This window comes from Pleurodeles waltl, chromosome 4_1 (genome assembly GCF_031143425.1).
Source record: "Pleurodeles waltl isolate 20211129_DDA chromosome 4_1, aPleWal1.hap1.20221129, whole genome shotgun sequence".
Lineage (NCBI taxonomy): Eukaryota > Metazoa > Chordata > Amphibia > Caudata > Salamandridae > Pleurodeles > Pleurodeles waltl.
Window position 1 is genome coordinate 453596330 of NC_090442.1, and position 22193 is coordinate 453618522.

Below are 22193 nucleotides of genomic sequence, written 5' to 3' on the forward strand. Positions count from 1 at the left end.
TCACCCCACCCTTTGAGGAGATAGGAAAGGGAAGAGTAATAGCAGCTGAGTGACATGCAGTCCTTAAAAGCTCAGGCTAAACACCCAAGGCTGGTTTCTATTGGTGCTCATAGTGAAGGAAGAGATATGCCAGGGATGTCAATGAGTTATTAAAAACAATGAGGGCTGTGAATGGGCAAGCCCTGTCATCACTGCTGTACAATGTCAGCCACATTATCACAAAGGCATAGTGGGGCCTATGAAAGGGCATGACTTTGACTCATGGCAAAGTGCAAGCAAATCACTGTCAACAAAGGTGTTTATTCTTAAAATGTATTTAAGTAACTGCTTAAATAGAGAGCCCAGAAAAGGGAGGGGTACAGCCCAAAAGCTCCTGGGCACCAGCTGGCCCAACTTCTAAATAGATAAAAAAATTCAGCCAATTCATGAACATTTTTAACAAATTCAGCTTCAGGTAAGAGATGGTTAGTAATTTGCTATCTTTTTGTTTTGGGTTCAGTATTAAAACTGTTAATGTGCATGCTAATAAGGTATCTCTGTATATGAGCGATACATTTTCATATTCAGACAAAATCACATCACTGCTGTTAGATTCCTTCATTGTGAACTGTCCATCAACCCCAGCACACCCAGACCCAGGCCTGAATGTTAATGGTTGACAGGTCACAGATGGGATAATATTTAGCCGACAGCCCAATATGCATACAGGACAACTTAGTTTAAGAGCCCTAAATCTCCTGGTTCTCTTGGCCACCTTCGACACCTATGTCACCCCATCCTCTCCTTTGCCCAAGACTACACAATGCCGGCATCCATGTCAAAGCCCTGTAATGGATCCTCTCCTTCCTCACCAGCTGCATCCAGATAGTCAGGCTCCCACCGATCACTTCCAAATCTACGGAGATCAGCTGTGGCATCCTCCAAGACTCCTCATATTCCTCATACTCTTGACTCATATGCTGATGACACTCAGCTGATCCTCTCCCTCACCGACAAACCGACAGTCGTGAAGACCAACTTACCCAGTGGGTAACCTACTCACCTTCTACACGCCCACCAGACAACTCCTTTCCACCCACCTGGCCCTGGACACCATCCCATGGATCCGCAAGACCACAGCCAGAGGAAGATCCTTAAAATTTATTCCTAACTGATGTACTTTGAGAGACAGTCCCCATACCTGATTAGGTAACTGCTGTCTCTGCTATAATATTTGATTAAACAAACTGTTTCCTGCTCTGACAGATGCCTCTTGTCTTTTTGGGATTATTTACAAGTCCTTTGCCCGCAGGTGCATCACTTTTTATATTGGCAAAAGTGACACACCAATGACATAGGGGGCTTGTAAATAAGCCCCTTTGTGTTTTAAAAGTAAAATCTAATTCAAGCAACAATACTATGAAATGTAGAGATAACAGGGGATAAAAAATTAACCCATATTAGCTAACTTTGACATTATAATAATTCTTGAATATGACTCATGAACAGGAGGATGAAAAGGAGAATTGAATTAAGTCAGGGTCATAGCTACATCATACATCAAATAATGGATAGAGCATTAATCTGACTGAAATCCTCCCCAACAATGGAAAGATTGGCTAATTTGCATTTTGCAGTATTCCAAAAATAAGGATTAGGTCTTAATAGATCATACATTTTAATAATGTAAGTTGTACCTTGTCTAATTTCATATCCACCAACACCCATCGACTTTCATCATTACATTCTTAAGATGTAAATACAATATTGAACGCTTTATGACATACAATCGCTACCCCTCCCTTAAAGCCCACAGCAGGGGAAATACATCCCCTACCCATTTTCTTTTGCGGTTCAAACATCCAAATTTGCTAAAAGGAGATTCTTGAAATGGAACTCTTTGAGAATTCAGTCTGGAAAGATGAGTGAATACCTTCTGACATTTCACTGGGAAGGTGTCAAAGGAGGACACATAGGCCCTCATTATGACACTGGCAGTAAATCCCGCTTACTGCCACGCTGACGGCCGCCAACATACCGCCGAGGTGGCAGACATCAGTCCACCATATTATGACACACACACCAACCTGACAGAATACAGCCACATACACAAATCTTCCAGACCGAAGGTCAGTGATAAAGTGGCGGTCCCAAAACCCATACCTTAATGCCAACAAAACAACACCCATCACATTATGACCCACGAGTCACCACGGCGGACATTCAACGGAGGTAAACCATTGGCGTTACGTACCGCCGCACTCAGAATGGACACCCACAAACAAAGCAACACTACATTGGCCAATATCTAAAACACACACCTGACACCCATACACACACCACACCCACACCACTATAAAACACACACCCACTTTACCCACAAACCCATACAAATAACAATTGCCACCAAGAGACTGAGAAGAAGAGCACAGGGATAACTAGACACGTACACCACCTACACCCATATACCCCTCACACACTCCACATCACACACCCACCACATTACCCCTTACCAACACACATCACACAACACCCATGGCACCACAAAGGCACCCCCGTTTCACTGAGGAGGAGTTAAGCGTAATGGTGGAGGAAATTGTCAGGGTAGAGCCACAGCTCTTTGGAGCATAGGTACAGCAGATATCTATGGCAAGGAAGATGGAGCTATGGTGGAGAATTGTGGACAGGGTCAACACAGTGGGACAGCACCAAAGAACAAGGGATGACACAAGAAGTGGAACGACCTACGGGCGAAGGTACGTTCCATTGCTGCAAGGCACCAGATTGCCATACACAGGACTGGCGGTGGACCCCCGCCTCCTCCCCCATGGCTCGCAGCATGGGAGGAGCAGGTACTGGCAATACTGCATCCTCAGGGACTCACTGGAGTTGCCGGAGGACTGGAAACTGGTAAGTCAATATTTACTACCATCACCCCCCAATACCTGCATGCCATTTCACACCGTCACCTTCACTCCCATCACTCCACTCCATTCCACACACTGTGCAAACACATCTCACTAACCCCAATGCCAAGCCCTTCATGGACACCCATCACTAAAGCATGCACAGCATAAGGAAACTCACATAACCACAATACATCACCATACACAAGCAAACGCTGGCAGGGCAACACCAACCATAGAGGGGAAGCCAGGGAAGTACAAATGTCATACACTTGAAGCATAATACATCATTTACATCCCCACAGGTACCTCAATCAATGTCAGTGGAGAGGAGGTGCCACCACTATCCAGTCCCCCAACAGAAGATGACACCAGTGATGACGGTAACTCTGAACTTCTGGATCTAGAGGACCGCCCTGGCCCATCAGGGACCACTGGACAGACGGTCACCCAATCCCACTCACAGACCATCACAGAGCCTCCCCCATCAGGAACCAACACCACAACACCCACCCAGCGTACCGAAACCTCTGTCCCCATGACATGTCAATCAGCAGTGTGCCCACCTGTACAGGGACCCTAGGCCACACCTCACCCCCAAGACAATCAGAGACCTGGAGTCAGTGGCAGTGGGCACACCATTCAGGGGACAGTGGTACAGGCCAACAGGGAAACTGAGAGGACTGCTGTGGACCAGGGGGAGGAAAGGAGCAGGGAACTGACTCTCCAGGAGGCACACTCTGAGACCCTGGGAGCCTACCAACATTCCCAGGATACGATGTGTCAGATCCTAGACAACGTGTAAGAGAATATGCGGCTGCAGGAGGGACAATATCAGGGGATCAGGGAGGACTTGCAGGCCATTAACAACACCCTGATCTCCATAGCAGGGGTGCTGGCAGACATGGCCAACATCATGAGGGAGACAACAGCACACTAGCGGGCTCCTACCACTAGCCAGTCAACTGAACAGCCCTCCACTTCCTCTGCCGCTACTGGCCAGGAGGCCCTGCCACAGGACCCACAGGCCAACAGAATCTCTCCCCCTGCAGAAGGTGAACCACCCCACAAACGTTCCCTGCAAACCAGCCAGAAGCCAGAGACACTTGCCAACACCACCACCAGCAAATGAGACTCTCCTGATTGTCCCCCTTGTGTCCCACATAGCCATCTTATCCACCTTGAACTGCCATTGCTCATCTTTCTATGGCCCCTTGGACACTGCACCCGTGCTACAAACAGATGGAACAATACCCTGGACTTTCATCCATCATCACCCCATTCCATTGCACTTTCCTCTCTACTTCTTAGGACTACAATAAACACCCTTGGAAAAAACTTGACTTCTAGTATTTCATGAATTGCAAATTTGTATTGATTGAAACAGCGACATCCATTGCAAATGAACTGTACATAGTGAGAGCATAGAAAGAATGACCTGTTGCTGGCTGTAGTGATCACATCAGGACATTGTTGTCATATCACCAACATCTGTAAAATGATAATCCATAGGTGACAGTAAGTAGAGGTAACAAGTGGGTAATGCCAGCATGCCACTGCCACACAGAATACAACAATAGTCATAGAAATGTGAAGTTGCACTATCTCACCTGTGTGTCATTGGAAGTACTGACAGATCACTGATGTTCTGTTGTCCACATCCTCATCCTCTGCCTCCTCATCCTCACTGTCCTCAGGGTCCACTGCTGCCACAGGGGCATCTCCAGTCTCCTCCTCCTGCAGAAAAGGTACAGGGCGTCTGAGGGCCAGGTTTTGCAACATGCAGCGTGCCACTACTATCTGGCAGACCTTCTTGTGTGAGTAGCACAGGGATCCACCTGTCAGATGGAGGCACCTGATCCTGGCCTTCAGGAGGCCAAAGGTCCTCTCAATGATCGTTCTGGTTCGGCCATGTGCCTCAGTATAACGTTCTTCAGTCCTTGTCCTGGCATTCCTCACAGGGGTCAGCAGCCACAATAGGTTTGGGTAGCCAGAGTCACCTGTATGTACTGAGTGACAACATTTAGCCACACACTATCCTATTTGGTTAACAGCAGAGGCACACACTAACATTCACCGGGTGGGAATGAAGGCTCACCTATAAGCCACACCCTGTGCCTCCTTAGTTGGCCCATCATATTTGGGATGCTGCTATTCCTCAGAACAAAGGCATCATGCACAGACCCAGGATATTTAGCTTCGACATGGGAGATGTACTGGTCCACCAGGCACACCATCTGCACATTCATGGAGTGGAAACTCTTACAATTCCTGTACACCTGTTTATTCTGCCGGAGGGAGGACAAACGCAATATGTGTTCTGTCAATTGCACCAATAAAAGTGGGGATATGTCCCATTGCATAGAATCCAGCCTTCACTGGTGCCAAAGCTTCCACCTGGGGGAAAGCAATGTAGCTGCATACGTGTTTTACCAGGGCAGACAACACTCTTGCCAGCACGATTGCAAACATTGGTTGTAACATTCCTGCTGCCAAGCCCACTGTCACTTGCAAAGAACCTGTTGCCAGGAAATGGAGCACTGATAGAACGCTCACAAGAGGAGGGATCCGAGTCGGATAATGGATAGCTGAAATCAGGTCAGGCTCCAACTAGGCACACAGCTTTGTGATTGTGGCCCTTTCCAGTCTATTGATTAGTATAATGTGTCTGTTCTCTAGTATAGCTAAGTCCACCTGGGGTCTGTACACATGGGTATGTCTCCAATTCCTATTCATCCGCAGCGGTAGGTATCTAAGGGACACAAGAGTGAGTAGGCTGTCACAATTTGAACAACTATACCACAACAGCAGCCCACATCGTGCAATTATGTATTGGGACAGTGTAATTTTCAAAGTATGTGCCTATCTATCCAGTGACGCAGGAATTATCGATAGGCCTGTACACCCCCCCTGACATGGCGACCGCATATCCTGTGTGGAGGAACAGGTGGAAGTGAGGTAATTCCACCGACATTTGGGGTCGTGGAGGTAGGCGGTTGTGAACTGCCGTGCAATTCCTCATTTGCTAATATTGGGCTCTATGGAGTACAGTGGCCAATTGGGTGTACCCCGGTGGTGACGGTGTACACCGCACGGATGTGACCGCCATTTTCTAAATCATTCCTAACTTGTTTCCTGACCTTCCATAGAAGACCTACACTGCATGTGCTGCTGTGACCTTTGTCTGGAACCTACCATGGCCCGTGTGACTGGGAAAAGTGCCTCAGCCTTCACTTCGGAGGAGTTGGAGTGACTGGTGGATGGGGTCCTACCCCAGTACTGACTGCTGTATGGGCCTACAGACCAACAGGTGAGTACACCGTGGGCATGATGCATGGGGATGTGTGTGAAGGCATTGTGTAAGGGAGGGATTGTCAGATGCCGTGTACATGTTGTGCGCTAGGCTATGTGTGTGCCAATGGTGATGGAAACAGGTATGGTGGGCCATTTGTGTGACGTGCTGGACTGTTTGTATAATGGTGTTCTCCTGTCTGTATTGCCTCTGCAGGGCAGCACCCATCAAATGAAGGGATTATGACGTGCCATCGCCAAGGAGGTGCGGACCCTGGGGTTCTATGGCAGACAGAGCACCCACTGTCAGAAACGGTGGGAGGACCTAAGATGCTGGGTACAGAAGACCGCAGAGGCCCAGCTGAGGATGGCCTCCCAACGAGGAAGGGTTGCCCATCGGACCCTGACCCCCCTGTTGGCCCTCATACTAGGGGTGGCCTACCCTGAGCTGGATGGACGCTTGAGGGAATCACAGCAAACACAAGGGGTTGAGTACAGTGAGTATCATTACAAATTTTGCCTGGTGCAGTGGTTTCTGGGTGGTGGGTGTTTGCTCCCTAAGTCCAGGCCAGACATTGCAGCGTGGGTTCTCTGAAGGGTAATGGTTGCATGGCAAATACAGGTAAACTAGCTTGTTAGTAGTCACTTTTAAGTAGGACTGCGTGGGTCCCAGGTGTGCTGCAGTTGGCGGTGTGTTCTCCTCATCATGCCTTGGTGACTACCCATTCCACTGGTAGTGCAATGCATAGTGTGTGGGCCTGTTCCCTGTACGTGAGGGTGCTGTGTGCGCCAAAGGTGGTGTTGGTGCAGTCATTGACCCAGTGTGTCCTTTGTCTCTCTCCCCCCTTTCTTGTTTTGTCATGTTGTCCTTGTTTGCATTGGCATCACCTGGCAGAGAAACAGGGGCACCGGCAACAGAGGGAGCTGCCTCCCACATGACTCTGGAGCCAGAGTCCACGACGCTGAGGGAACCAGTGGGATGGAGGGCAAGGGGAGCACCCCGGCAGAGACTGGAGGGAACAACACAGACTTTGATACCTCCTCTGATGGGAGCTCCCTGGTGGTGGTGGACACCTCTGTGACCACCTCATCTACAGTACAGCCGCCACCCCGTACCAGCACTGCCCTCCCAGTAGCCCATCAGCGAGTTGCCTGTGCCTGCTCACCCAGGAGGGTGGGCATCTACTTTGCCCCAGGCACCTCAACCCTGTCCCAGTGAGCCCTGCTTCCCTGAGTGAGGAGGCTATTGACCTCCTGAGATCCACCTCTGTAGGGCAGTCAACCATTGGGAATGCCATACCGGGCCTGGCATCCCAGATGCTGCAATGCAATGCATTTCTGGAGGGCATTCACAGTGGATTGGCGGCCCAACATATATCGATTCAGGCTCTGGCCTCCTTTCTGATGGCAGCCATTGTCCCTCTTTCTACCATCCCCATCCAACTACCAGTCCCATTCTCCTCAACCACAAACCATCCAAGGCACACATACAGATGAGCATACACTCAAGGCAACATACAAGAGTGGCATAGGCAAACACAAGCACTACACTTCATCCCCAGGCACTCACACAAACACCGTACCGTTGCAGGGATGACAGCATCAACTGCCTCCAGTGTCTCCCCCCTTCCTCCTCCTTCGCCTCCTTCGCAGTCATGTCCACACTCACACCTGCATGCACTACATCCACTATCAGCTTCACCACACCAAGCAGAACACACACCTCATTGGTAGAAACCTCCCAACAGCCATGCATGTGTCCCCTGTGTCCTCTCCCATCGTGTTAGTCCTCCCTCCTAAAGGACACAAACTCAAGCACTCAGACAGCCAACAGCCATCCAACTCACATCAGCATACAGCACATGCACCTGCACCCAAATCCAGCAGACATACACCTCCAAAAATCACTCCCTCATCCTCCACTTCCATTACTCCTTCCTCCTACCACCCCAATGTCCCTAAAAAGCTTTTCCTTCCCCAAATTGACCTCTTCCCTACCCCTCACCCCGTCCTGCACGTATGGGCAGGGTACCAAGGACACAGCCCAGCACCTCAGCCAAACAGTTCACGGGGACAGGGGTAGCACCACCTACTCGTGTGGATAAGAATACCAGACCTACAACTCAGAAGGGGAAGGAGCCAGCACCACCAGGGAAGAAAGGGAAGAGTCCTGCACCAGCTATGAAGAAGAGGAAGGTGCCTGCACCAGCTGTGAAGAAGGGGAAGAAGCCTGAACCAGCTATGAAGAAGAGGAAGGAGCCTCCACAAGCTGTGAAGAAGGGGTAGAACCCATCCACCCCAGCCAGGAAAGGTAAGGGATCCATGACCCATGGACAGGAGGAGAAAAGGCACTCTACATCAGCGGAAGCTGTCAGGCTAACACCACCACCACCAGCTGTCACTGGGTCCCCACCGCCAGCTGTGGAAGTGCAGCCATCAGGGAGTGCAGGGGATGGCCAGGAGGCTCCTCCAACCCCCACCACAATGCAGCCATCAGTGAGTGCAGGGGCTGCCCAGGAGGCTCCTCCAACCATCACCACTGTGCAGCCGTCACCGCCGGCAAAAGCCATGTAGGTCTCCCTCCAGGGGCTACTGTGCGGGCTGCCCTCTCGAGAACCAGTGGGCAAGTCACCCCACCCACGTGAGAGACTGTGGCCTTGCACTCCCCAGGACAAAGCAATGGGCATGTTGCTCCTTCCAGAGCCAGTGGGCAAGTCACCCACTCCAGAGACTGTGGCCTTGCACTCCCCAGGACAAAGCAAGGGCATGCTGCCCCATCCAGAACCAGTGGGGACATTCCCGTATTTGGCTGAAGTGCCCCCCCACCCACCTGAGGTGCCTTCCAATTACAAAATGAAGCCCCTGCAGTATTCTCTCCGGCTGTGTCAGGAAACATGTTGGTCCTTGGACTGTGCCCTGTGGCCTTGTGTGCCCTCATGAATTTGGACTGGGCATTGACCCTTATGGACATTTGTATATATTTGGTTCATGTGGTGGATTTTGCTATGCTAATACATTGTCATTACTCCAGCATTATGGTCCGTGTTTTATTATGCCGTGTGTCTTGTAAGCTTGGTTTATGTGTGCAGCTAGTTGTGTCTATGGTGTGTGTGAGGATGGTGTGTGTCGTGCGTGTGTGCGTGTCACTCTCTTTTTCCTCCAACCCTCCCTTGTGTGCTAGGCGGCTGTACTCACCGTCATCGTTGGAGATGGTGTTCCAGGTGGAGCATGACATAGAAGATCACCGGGAAAACTTGCAGTTCGGGTTCCATGATGGCGTAGTTCTTTCCTGTGTCTCCAATGGTGAGTCCTTTGACTTCTGAGCTCTGTTTCCGCCAGGCTTTTGTTGGCGTTGGTCCTGCCCCGGAAAAGGTGGCAGCTAGCAGTGTCATGATATGGTGGGCAGTACTTTGTCTCCCGTCTGGCTGTTGTTGGCTACCGCCGTGGTGAGTGTTGTTTCCACCCTGACGGTTAGTGTGGTACATTGGCTATCAATGGGAGTTATCACCGCCATGGTCATATTTTGACGGTACTTAGCACTAGCCTGTTGGCAGTATTACTGCCAATTTCTCACTCACTGCCAGGGTTGTAATGAGGGCCATAATCTATTAGAATAACAAAAACATTGTGTTGCCATCAATGACCATAGAGTCACAGTATAATTATATTTGGGATCAAAGATTATAGTTGTAGTATAGTAAATATTAATATATAGAAGGAAAAAGGAGACCAAACATGAGAAAAGAGAAGAAAACAACATATGAAAAGGAAATTAAGACTAAAAGGCAAGGGACAGAACTCTGTACTGAGGCATACCAACAAACAACAATGGGTGTCATTCTGACTTTGGCGGGCGGCGGAGGCCGACCGCCAAAATCCCGCCGGCAGAATACCGCTGCACGGTCAAAAGACCGCCGCGGGTATTCCGGGTTTCCCGCTGGGCTGGCGGGCGACCGCCAGAAGGCCGCCCGCCAGCCCAGTGGGAAACACCCTTCCATGAGGATGCCGGCTCCGAATGGAGCCGGCGGAGTGGAAGGGGTGCGATTTTCAGTGTCTGCCTGTTACGGGGGCCCCTGCAGTGCCCATGCCACTGGCATGGGCACTGCAGGGGCCCCCAGGGGCCCCACGACACCCCATACCGCCATCCTGTGCCTGGCGGCCAAAACCGCCAGGAACAGGATGGCGGTATGGGGGTCGGAATCCCATGGCGGCGCAGCAAGCTGCGCCGCCATGGAGGATTCCCCAGGGCAGCGGAGAACCGGCTGTACACCGCCGGTTTTCCGTTTCTGACCGCAGCTGTACCGCCGCGGTCAGAATGCCCAAGGGAGCACTGCCAGCCTGTTGGCGGTGCTCCCGCGGTCGTTGGCCCTGGTGGATTTTACCGCCAGGGTCAGAATGACCCCCAATGTGTGTCTCAGCCAGAGGTACAAAAATATAATAAAAAGTACTAGTATATTGTAAGAGGCTTAAAGAAATTCAATATTTAGAATGGAGTGTATTTGTAGCAGTTGGAGAAAGACTATGTAAATATTTCTTTGATTCCTCATATGTAAGCCTGTTGTGTGTAGTTATCAGGGGCCCCTCCTCCATAAGGGTGGAGGCGCGTCACCCCCTGCCACCAGCAACCGTTGCAAATCCTTTCACAAGGAAAGGATAATAAAACTGTATTTATTATCCTTTCCTTGTGAAAGGTGTGGGGCATTGGGGGTGACGAGCAGAGAGGAGTGCACTGTTCACACCCCTCAAAGCGCATTGGGGTTTGGACAGTTGCTGGGCTGGAGAGAGCCTGCACAGGTTCCCATTATGTCTGGGAGCACCCTGGATGGGTGCTCCCAGCCAATCTTGACGCTGCTTTGAGCAGCAACAGGATTGGCCGCAGAGCAGGCTAGACGCTTGTGCCTGCGTGCAGCAGAGGAGCGACGCAACACAGAAGTGGTAGTAAGTTTTTTTCTTTTCTTTTTTAAATTGTTATTTATTACCACCCCCACGCACCGCCCCACCCTCAGGAATCCCTGCAAGCCACAACTGGTAATCATGCACAAATAGAGATGGAAAATACCATACTTTGAATCATAGTGTATGAGCATAGGAGCATAGGCTGAGGAGATAAAATTTATTTCCTTGTAACATTAGTTACATTGGACAGGTTTTGAGAGATATAGATATTATGTACAGACTATGACAGATCCATATATTCAGGAAAATGAATGAGAATTCCCAAGGTCTTCAACTGTTTCTACATAGCTGCGCTCACTGCAGATTACGTGGTGGTGATCTAAAAATACCAAGTACATTAGGAAGAATTTTTTGGTGAAGACTATGATGTCGTCACCATCAGCATCTTCTAGCACATTGTGTGTCATAATCAGTATGTTTTTGAAACTTCACATTTCTTGCTTATGTGTTTTTCTTCCTCAGTCAGTCTATTCTCTATTACTACCCACCTCTCATCAATTTTCTATAGTTTTATAAGGGTAGCAATCATAAAAGGTTGCAAAGCTCTTATTTCACCAAGAATCTTTACAAGGACAGAATTGTTGGAAGCTGCATTAGAAGAAGGAGAATTGTTTTATTTGGCTTTTATGTTTTTTGCAATATACAGAGACAAGATTTTGATATTAAGCTGCGTTTCTGACTGCTATACTTAACATTCTTAGCATGGTATTTCCCTGAACCTGTTGCCCTATCTTCCCTGGGTTTGCTGAACTAGTTTTTGTTGGCATTAGGACTCTCTGTGGTTCACCCCTTGCTAGCCAGGGGTAAAGAGCTTCCACTCTTTCCCTTAAACATGATAAAATTGTATTTGATACAATTGCCACACTTTCATAAATCCATAGTAAATGGTGCTACATGTACCCAGGGCCTGTAATTTAAATGATACAAGGGTGCTGATGCACTTGTTATGCCACCCACTAATGTGGCACTAACAAACATGTCTTAGGTCTGCCACTGCAGCCTGCCGTGCAGTTTTAAGCTGTCATTTCAACCTGGCAAAATAAACCTTTTACCCAGCCTACACATTTTGTGGTACTTATAACCAGCCCCTAAGTTAGGCCCTAAAGGCTCACAGGCATTTAAAAAGTAACACATGTAATTAAGTTTTACCAGTACTGGCAGTGAAAAAAAACTAAAACAATTAGTCACTGCTGCACGGCTGTCTCTCTCATATGCTAACACCTTATTACACTTATCAAGTAATAATTTCAGATTGGGAACAGATAGAGAACATCTTCTTCTACTCATATGAATTTTAACTTAAAATCCTCTTTATTGGCAAAGTGAAGTTTTAAATTACTATTTTGAAAATTCATCTTTTATAAAGTTGGCATTTTTCTGTATAAACCAAATGTGCCTGTCTGCCACTGTATACGGTCACATGACTCTGAAAGGGGGCACAATTGCAAAGAGAGTCGTCTTCCTGACAGGACGGCTTGGGAGGAATTTCTTGCCTTGGTTATACATCAAAGGACCCTGCCTTCAGTACAGACAAAGGTAGCTGATACCAGGTATGCCCTTGCCTTTGTCGCTCTAGACAGTTTGGAGCCAAACAGAAAGAACTGGAAGAATTGACCATGACCAGTTTGGGAGTATCCAGGTATTTCCTACAGACAAAGGCAGACATCAGCTATAAATGTGGCATCTTCAGAACATCCCATCAGAACACTTGTGGATCTGTGGAAGATTCAGAAGAAGGACTGCTATGTTGTCTAAAAAAGAAATACAAGACCTGCTTCCTTTGAACCCATGATCACCAGAAGACTCCAAGGGTCAGTTGGCCGACCTACTGTTTGCTCTACCGGGACACAACAAGCTTCCAAGGGCCTTCCTGCAACTGCCCAGCTGACCAGCATCACTGGCTGAGCCCTGCTGTCGTCCCCTGCTGGAATGATTCTTTATTCCTCAAGAGGTGCCCCACAGATCCCAGTGGACCCTTGGCTGGCATCAGATTGTATTCCTCCTGCCTTAAATTTACAGAAATCTGCACTCCGGGTGAAAATCCAGACATGTGACTCTTTACGGGTGCAAGCTAGCTTCTTGCATCAGCACTGGCCACCGTACTGCCCTCCAACACAAAGCTCCAACAGCAACCTGCCCTTTGCATCAAACAGCAGCCACCCCCATCATCAATAGCAAACACAAAGTTACATTGATGACTGCTCCTTGCACTGACAATGACCTTCTTGTGGCTCCCTCTAATATGACGCTCCTACTCCAGCTCTTCTCATGTACTTGGGCTCTGAGAATGTAACCACTGAGACAAACCTTGATCTTGTATCCGGCCCACGCGTTATGCCTGAACTTGTGACTTTGACCTGGTCCAGCGAGACCAGATAACAGCAAGCGGCACTTTGTGCTTCTTGGGGATATTTTTTATCAATCATTTAAAAAAATCATAACTCCAGTTCTACTAATTGGAGTTTGGGGATTTTAGTGTAATATTATTTATTACATTTTACTCTATTTGTTCTTAATTTGGTTTGGGATTTATCTTGTGTTGTGTTGTCACCTTTTACTTTTTGATTGCTGCATAAATACTTTTAGACATTGCCTCTTAGTTAAGCCTGACTGCTTTGGGCCAAGCTACCAACGGCTTAAGCACATGTTTATTTAGTAACTTTTCTGGTTCACCCTGACAGAGATTGTGTTTATTACTTGAATTACTTGAGTGAGCCTCTTAGCAAGCTCAACTAATAATCCAGTTTCGTACACTGGCAACATCTTCTTGCACTGAATTTCGTTCTAGAAACTTCAGTAAAATTTTAGAACTGTCCATATACAAGAGTTATTCAACTAAGAAGAACATATTCTCAGCTTGCTAAAAGTTTTCCCTGGTCATAGATAAATGTGTGGTGCACTGGAAATTAATCCAACAATTTGAATGGAATTAGACTGAAACACATGAGATCTCAGTAGTAAATATATCACCTTAAAGATAAACCTCAGTAGAAGACTCTGTCACTAGATTGGAATGTCCTTCGAATGTCCATAATATTATTGTTGCTACTGGTTTTACATCCTTCTTAAGACAAATGCGATGTTTGTATCCTGTAATGCACCCCACTTTAGAGGTAAATACATCAGGAAATTCACCCATAATGTCATCTTTGATGCTGCACACATTTTGAACCAACACCTGAGGAATAGAGTTGGGATTCAATATAATGCCCAGCATCTTCTGATGTGGCCAGCTTAGAATTGTGTCGCCAATAACTGGAACATATATTTTCCCAGTAATCGTGTTCCCTCTGAAGGTTATAGTAGCTTCAAAGTAACCCTTCAGCTCAATAGGTTTTCCACCATAACTATAAGGAATGATGTCAGGATCTAGTAGAGAAACTTTCCCCATAAAATGTTTAGAAAAATCTGAAACTGAGACTAGAGAAAGTTTCGCACCAGAATCCATCATCATTGAAATAGATGTTCCGTTGATATCCACAAAATCTGAAGGATACTGACAAGTGATATTAGCAACACAATTAACATCATTAATAATCTGTAAAACAAAATCTCGATCATCATTACAATCAATTTCTTGAACCTTGACTTTAAACTTTGATGATGATTTACAATATTTAGCAAAATGTACTTTCTTGGAACATTTGTTACAGGTAACAAGTAATGCAGGACAGTCTTTACTATTAGCTAAATGAGTTGTAGATCCACATCTAAAACACATAAGTCTTGTTCTAAAGTTAGCTTGAAATTTGTTATTAGTTTTTGTATCAAGAACTTGCACATCCATTGCAACATTTCTCGATTTCCTCAAATTTTCAATACAATCCATTGAATGTTCCACTTGCTTCGCAATAATTAACACTTCATCCAATGATGGATCATTCTTGGCCCATAATGCCTCTCTTACTTTGTCACATTTACACTCAAGCATGAATTGGTCTCTAATGGGCTCTTCTAGATTTTCTCCGAAATTACATGATGAAGCTAGTTTGCGTAATGCTGTCACAAAATCTTCAATAGATTCACCATCAGTCTGCTTCCGTTTCCCAAATTAGTAGCGTTGTAAAATAATTGAAACTTTAGGTAGAAAGTGTTTGTCTAGTCTAAGTAGCGTAGATTCAAATTCATTCAGAGAGTTGTCACCCTCAGCACCATCTGACGTTGTTATTGTAGGTAAAGTTTCCAAGATTTCCTGACCTTCCGCACCAAGACAATGTTGTAAAACAGAAGTCTTTCTTTCAGATGATAAGTTGCTGCCACAGACGCGCATGTAGGTCAGAAAAACCTTTTTCCATTTTTGCCACGGTATAGGTGGTTCTCCAGGAAGAGCAAGGAAAAATGGTGGAGGTGTAATGTTCTGCATTATATCTTCTTATTGCAGAGAAATAGTGTTGAACACCAAAATATAACGTGCCTCACAAAACGAAATAGAATATCCAGGAGTGCAACAATGACAAGTGAAGAGCAAATAAAAAATTTTTCCAAAAGTTGAACAAAATAGTTTTAAACAGGCAGTTTAAAACTGTACTCTTTGTTTATATGTTGAATACAAAAAATGTTGTACGAGCGCATGTAAGAAGAAAAATATATATATCTATATATGCGCAATTTCATTAGTTAAAATCTACTTCAATTACATAGATGCAGCTCACAATAGAGTGAGGAGAGAAAAAAAAAACAACGTATTTCCTTTGAGCGCAAAAACAACGAGTTGTCCTGAGTGCAACTGTGTAGACAGTATGATGGACGTATTTGGAATTTGAATAGAGTTGTCAAAGTGTGAAAGGAAAAAAAAAATCCTTTTCTTTTCATTTAGGGGGAAGATAGTGTGGTGTGTTACATTATTTCTTTATTGAGTTTATTACGGAAATGTTCCTTTTTTCTGTATAGTGTTTCTTTTAGTTATATCATTTTTCTTAGTTGGTTTCTCCCACTGCTTCTCCTCCTTTCTCTTGTGTCTTGGACTCTCCGGAATGTTGACGTGGGGGTCTTGGAAGCACTAGGAGTGGAGACTGGATGCTCTGTGTCTTGGTGGTGGATGAAGTTTCTTTTATGGATCAAACTGGAAATAAAACTACATCAAATCATTCAACTGGTGTCAACTTGAATCTATGCTTGGATGACAGCCTTACTACAATTATATATATGAAAAGTAGTTATTAATAAAATGAGAGCTTATTTTGAGGAGGTGAGAAAGAAAGGAATACCCAAATTTTTTGAGAAAATCAGGTTTGCGATACTTTTAAGCGTGTATGGTAGAGTAGATTATGCAAAAATGAGTACCTCATCATTAGATTCCCCATAAATAATTAATTGAGCCTTTTTAGTCACTGTGATGTCACAGAAAAAACAATATGGAGTAATTTGAAGAGAAGGACATCATTGAAAGAAACTTCCCTTTAACTAATTCAAAACATGCACAGAAGGATTCCTTCTATGCTGGACATCAGAGAGACATAGAGATCCCAAAAATACAGTCTACAACTAAATGTAATCCGCCATATGCAGTCGTGAAGCTCCACAGCCTCTTGGAATTTACAGAGATGTGGTCATATTTCATGCCACTTAGCCATGCCCCCCAAAATATGATGAAATTAAAGAAAATTTGCCTAATACTACATTTAAAGATGTTGCATTGCCTACTTGTAACAATGCATACTTTCACATGACATGACATTCACCTATATAAAGTGTCCCGTCTTTGCTTTGCCATGAGATGTTCAAGAAGAACATCATTGCCTGTATCTGGTACACAGTGAGCTTAACCTCCTGTGCACTCCTACTGTTACCATGTTGGTTTATGTGGTCTACGTACTTTGAGCCTGTATTCACCATGAGTCACTAAAAGATTATCTCTGACTTTTATTCAGAACTGTTTGCAGATATCATCTCAAGTTGCTTTCTTAAGAGATATCTGAGATTACCAGGATAGAATGCCATCCTATACAATCTCAGAACCACCTTCGTATCTGGCTGGAATTCAGTTGCAAGTATCTGACTTGAATTAATTAATTAAGTATGAGTATCTCATCTCTGAACTAGTCAGGGATCTTGCAAGGTCAAACTTACCCCTTGACCATCTACCTAAGGGCCCACTAGTGGTTGATGGTATGAGTTTATGGATATGATTCTGCCAGCCTGTGGGTTTATTCCCATGTTTATTATTCTCTGTTGTGCTCTGTGTATGTGTCATGTTGACATGTTCCTCTGCTGTCCTTTCTGAGCGGTTTCTATTGTGTTTTGTGAGCAGCTTAGCAGGTGAGTGTTAGTGCTGCTCATGTTTACTTCCCTAATGGAGTTCTGGAATTCTATGTTTCTTTTTCATCTCCACAGCACTAAGGTAAACTGACAGGGGAATTAAAAACTGCTTCTGAATTTGGCATTTTTACAGTATTCTTGCTTGGCTTCATTGTGCAAGATTGCAGGTGTCTGTTATATTGTGCGTTACCACGGTGTGTATGTACATTATGAACTGTTACACTTTATCCAGTGAGAGGTGTGCTCTTGAATGGCTGCTGGCATATCAGATAGAAGTAGTGTATTTAATTATAATTTTCAGCCATTCATGTGAGTGGGGGCATACTACGCATGTGTGGATCTGTAACCTCACCAGAGAAGAACGCTAACCCCTGGCCAACTCCCTGCAGCCGAAAGTCCCAAATCACACAGTTGATGTTCCTATCTTAGGGCTATTGATCATCCTTAATAGTTATTTACCAAATAGTATAACAGTGGTTCCATATAGCCAGTTCTCAGACTACACAGTTAGCAAGCATAGCGATATAGGTGTGTTGCATGTAGGAAAGTCGTCCTTCTTGCCCTGGTCACCCCCACACTTTTTAGACAGATACTGGTGGTTACTGACTCTTAGCTGTGCCCTGGGTACTGCTTACCATCCCAGGACCAGTGCTCTGTGTAAAGTGGATATGCAAATTCAGCCAATTATATTTGGCAGTATCAACCTACCTATAAGTCCCTAGTATATGGTACAGCACGTAGTTCTAGAGACCCCAGTATAGGTAGTGAACCCAAGGATGCTCCACAGAGGTGTCCAGTGTCATTTTAAAGGCAGGCCTGTCTTCCTGGCTGATTTTAAACTAAAGTTATATGTAATTCTAATTTGAAATTAAAAGTACTTTCAAAATCTTAAACTACCTTATTTTTACATATAAGTCACCCCTAAGGTGTACCCTACGTGCCCCTGGGGTTGGGTGCTATGTAACTATAATCAGTGACCTTATAAAAATTACTTTATAATCCTTGGTGAGGTAAAATAGCCAAATTTGTTTTTCCCTCACTGTAGTGAATGGCCTCCTTAGGCTAAAATTGGGAGACTTTATTTTAATTAATAGATTCCCAATAGGATCCAGATATTTTGAGTTTGGTATCAAACTGATTGTTATAATAAATCCCACAACTTGCCATTGTTGTATTTAATATAACTAATTCAGGGAAAGAGTTTTAGAACTCTACCTGAAAGTTGTCAACTTCAGCTCTGTTGTGCCCTTCTCTGATTGATGAGGCGTGAAGTGGCCTGGGCTGAACACAAAGGAAGTGGCTGAGAGAGGAGATCTGCCTCAGCAGATGGTGAAACAGGATAGGGGAGAGCGTTCCTTCAAAGGAGAGGAGGATAGTTGGATCAGCTCAGGACCTCCCCATTTCCTACAACCTCTGATAACCAGGGGCCCTCTTGATTAGATTAGGAGAGGGCAGGAGAAAGGGTGTATTAAGGATTTTTAGCCACACCAGTGGGTGGGCCCAGCCATACCTAACATTAAAAATTCAGTTTCAGCCATGTATTTTTAAAGAAAGTTGCTCCCTGGGAGTGATTTTTGCCACACTTCCCAGGAAGCGGTCATCCAAGGGGGTAGTGGCCAGCCTGTGATTGCAAAGCTCTCCCTCCCCACTTTTCTGCCCAGGGGCAGGGATAAATATGGCAGAGCTGTGCCCACACCTCAGATCCCTATAAGGAACAACATCAGAAGAAAAAGGATTGCCGTGTTGAACCCCTGACCTGCATCTGGACACTGCACTTTGAAAGACTGCACCAGCTGCACACTTGCGCTGCACACTTGGGCTTCACCACTAAAAGGACATTGCTTGTCTTTAACTGGTTCAAAAAGGGACTTCCTGCTTGCTACAGGTGGAAAATAGCTGACCAGATTCCCCTCCATCAAAACCTGAAGGAACTGACCAGCTGACCTGTGGCTAGTGGTCATGTTTGGATTTGAACCCTTTGCATTCTGGGAGTTGGAGTCCTAACCCTCAAGGAGCAACTCAGAGCTTCTGGAACCTTAGGGTGCACTGTGGACTCCTAAAGGACCTTCAAAGACCTTCTGGGAGAAGATCCAGAAGTTTGGAGAAGATTGGAGAACTTTTGGTAAAAAGCTCCAAAAAAGGACCGACCTTCTGTCAAGAGTCAAGCCGGCTTAGGTCAACTACAACCTGGCCTAACTTGTAGGTTCATCTCGCTGAAAAGCTCTAGATTTACAGGATTTCACCAGGAGCTCCTGGAAAGGCAATCCTGCAAGAGAAAAAGATTTTAAAAAGTGAAAAAATTTGAACGTAAAAAGTTGACTGGGAATTCCTGTGCAGCGCATCCGAGGAGGATCCCAGGGATGTCGGAACAAGATTCAGCTTTGGCCTAGGGAAAAATTTCCACCCTGAAAAATCATCTAAGTCTGAAGGTAGAATTCTTCACCAAGATCTCCTGCAACGCATATGTGAAGAGTTATCCAGGGAGGTCGGATCAGATTGGTGATTTTGTCCAGCTGAAGAAAATCCTCAAGAAAAAGACTTAGGCCCTCATTCCGACTTTGGCTGTCTTTATGGAAGACCGCTGCAGTGGCAGCTGCCAAAAGACCGACATGTTGGCAGTAATCCGACGGCCATATTACAACTCACACCGTGAAGACCACCAAAAAACAGCCACAAATATGACACCGCCAGGAGACAGGAGTGCGGGAAATAGGTGGTTCCACCACCAGCACCACCACACCAACATAATTCCACTCACCAGATTACGAGCCACAAATCACCACAGTGGTTCTTTCACGGCAGAAAATCATTGGCAGCGTGAACCGCTGCGCTCAGAATCCACCACTGTCAACACAACACCACATTGGATAGTATGAATATCCCACACCTGACACACATACACACTCCAGACACACCTACTCACTGCACTATATAACACACAACCCACAATCCTTTGCTGGAAAATATATTTACCCATACACAGAGAGCAGGCAAATACACTCATATAGCACAATAAGACCATAGGCACAGATACACATCCCACCCAGCACACACAACACAACTGCACTACCAACACAAAACACACATAAGGACCACACACCACAAGCATCCCTCACCCACTATGCACCACCAACACCCCATCAATCACCCTACACTGCACCCTTACACACACAACACCCCCTCACAACACAACCACTAACATACCCTCACAATAGCACCCATGGTTCACAGACGACAAGTTGAGGGTCACGGTGGATGAAATCGTCAGGGTAGAGCCACAACTGTTTGGAGCACATGTCCAGCAAACCTCTATTGCCAGGAAAATGGAGTTGTGGCAGAGAATAGTCTACAGAGTCAACTCAGTAGGCAGCCATCCATAAACAAGGGAGGACATCAGGAAGAGGTGGAACAACCTACGGGGGAAGGTGCGTTCCATGGCATCACAACACCAGATCGCTGTTCCTCCTCCTCCACAATTCACATCTTGGGAGGAGATGCTGTTGGACAGCCTGCATCCCTAGGGCCTGACTGTAATACGTGGCATACTGGACCCTGGTAATAGCACACAACCTCCATGTCACACATTTTTTGTGTAATGCATGCTTACTCACCACCCAAACACTCCCCATTGTACTGCATGTCTCACTACACATCCCACCTATCCACCTAATGCCCCTCTCCCACAATGCACAAGCTCATCTACGTGAATGCCTGGAATGTGCACATCACATCACATACCTTGCATGTATGCATATTGGACTAGCTATACCAACTAGATGGTACGACTGAGGACCACTGCAATGTAATGACAGCAATGCAATGGTACATCACAATGCCAAACAAGGCTAAATATAGCAGCAGCACTGCGACCAATCCAATTGGCCACTAATCAGGATCCACAACCCAGATAGTGAACCACCAAGGTATGGTATGTCGGATGGCAGACTCCATGCACATGCACAGACACGATAAATAACCTTGCATACTCAAATACCCTCCTCCCTCTGGGACACCATGCTGCTATATCCAGCCTTCTTCCACTCACAACTACCAAGCCTTAATAGTCACTAGCTAACAGTACATAACAGTCATGTGAACTAATAGTCAGTACCAGTACCCATCCAGACAGCCAGAGGTACTAAACCTGAATGACACTAACCTAAATAGAGTATGGCATACCTATCACAGACCGCTATCTACCACCAATGTTATGCTGTGCAGCATCTGTCGTTGTCATTGCTGGGAATCATGTCAAGCCACTGTATGCATATGATAAATTGAAAAACAAACACATCTTCAATATGTATCTCGCTCTCTCACTCCAACCACAGGTACCCCTGCCAGTGAGAGGATACCAGAGTCTGTCAGCCCACCACAGGATGAAGGCCCCAGTGAGGACAACATGCCTGGATGTCCTACCTGGCCCATCTTGGACACTTGGTTGGTCTACGACTCCCTGCCTCACCCTGCCCACATCAATCCCCCCAAACCCTGTGGCTTCAACATCACAGCCATCTCTTCATCCCCAAAGCTGTGTCCCAAGGACAGATCAAACTATTGTGTGCCCCACAGTTCAGGGACCAGAGTCGACCCCTCACGCCCCAGACAATGAAGGTCCTGTGAACACTGGGAGTGGGCACACTATGCTAGGGGCACAGGCACATGATGGCAGGGGATGTGTGAGGGAAGCTGTGGGCCCTCAAGGGACTCTACTGACCAGGCAACCATTTCCAAAGTCCTGGGAGCATATCAACAATCCCCGGACAGGATGGGTCAGCTCATAACCATCTTGGGGGAAAACTA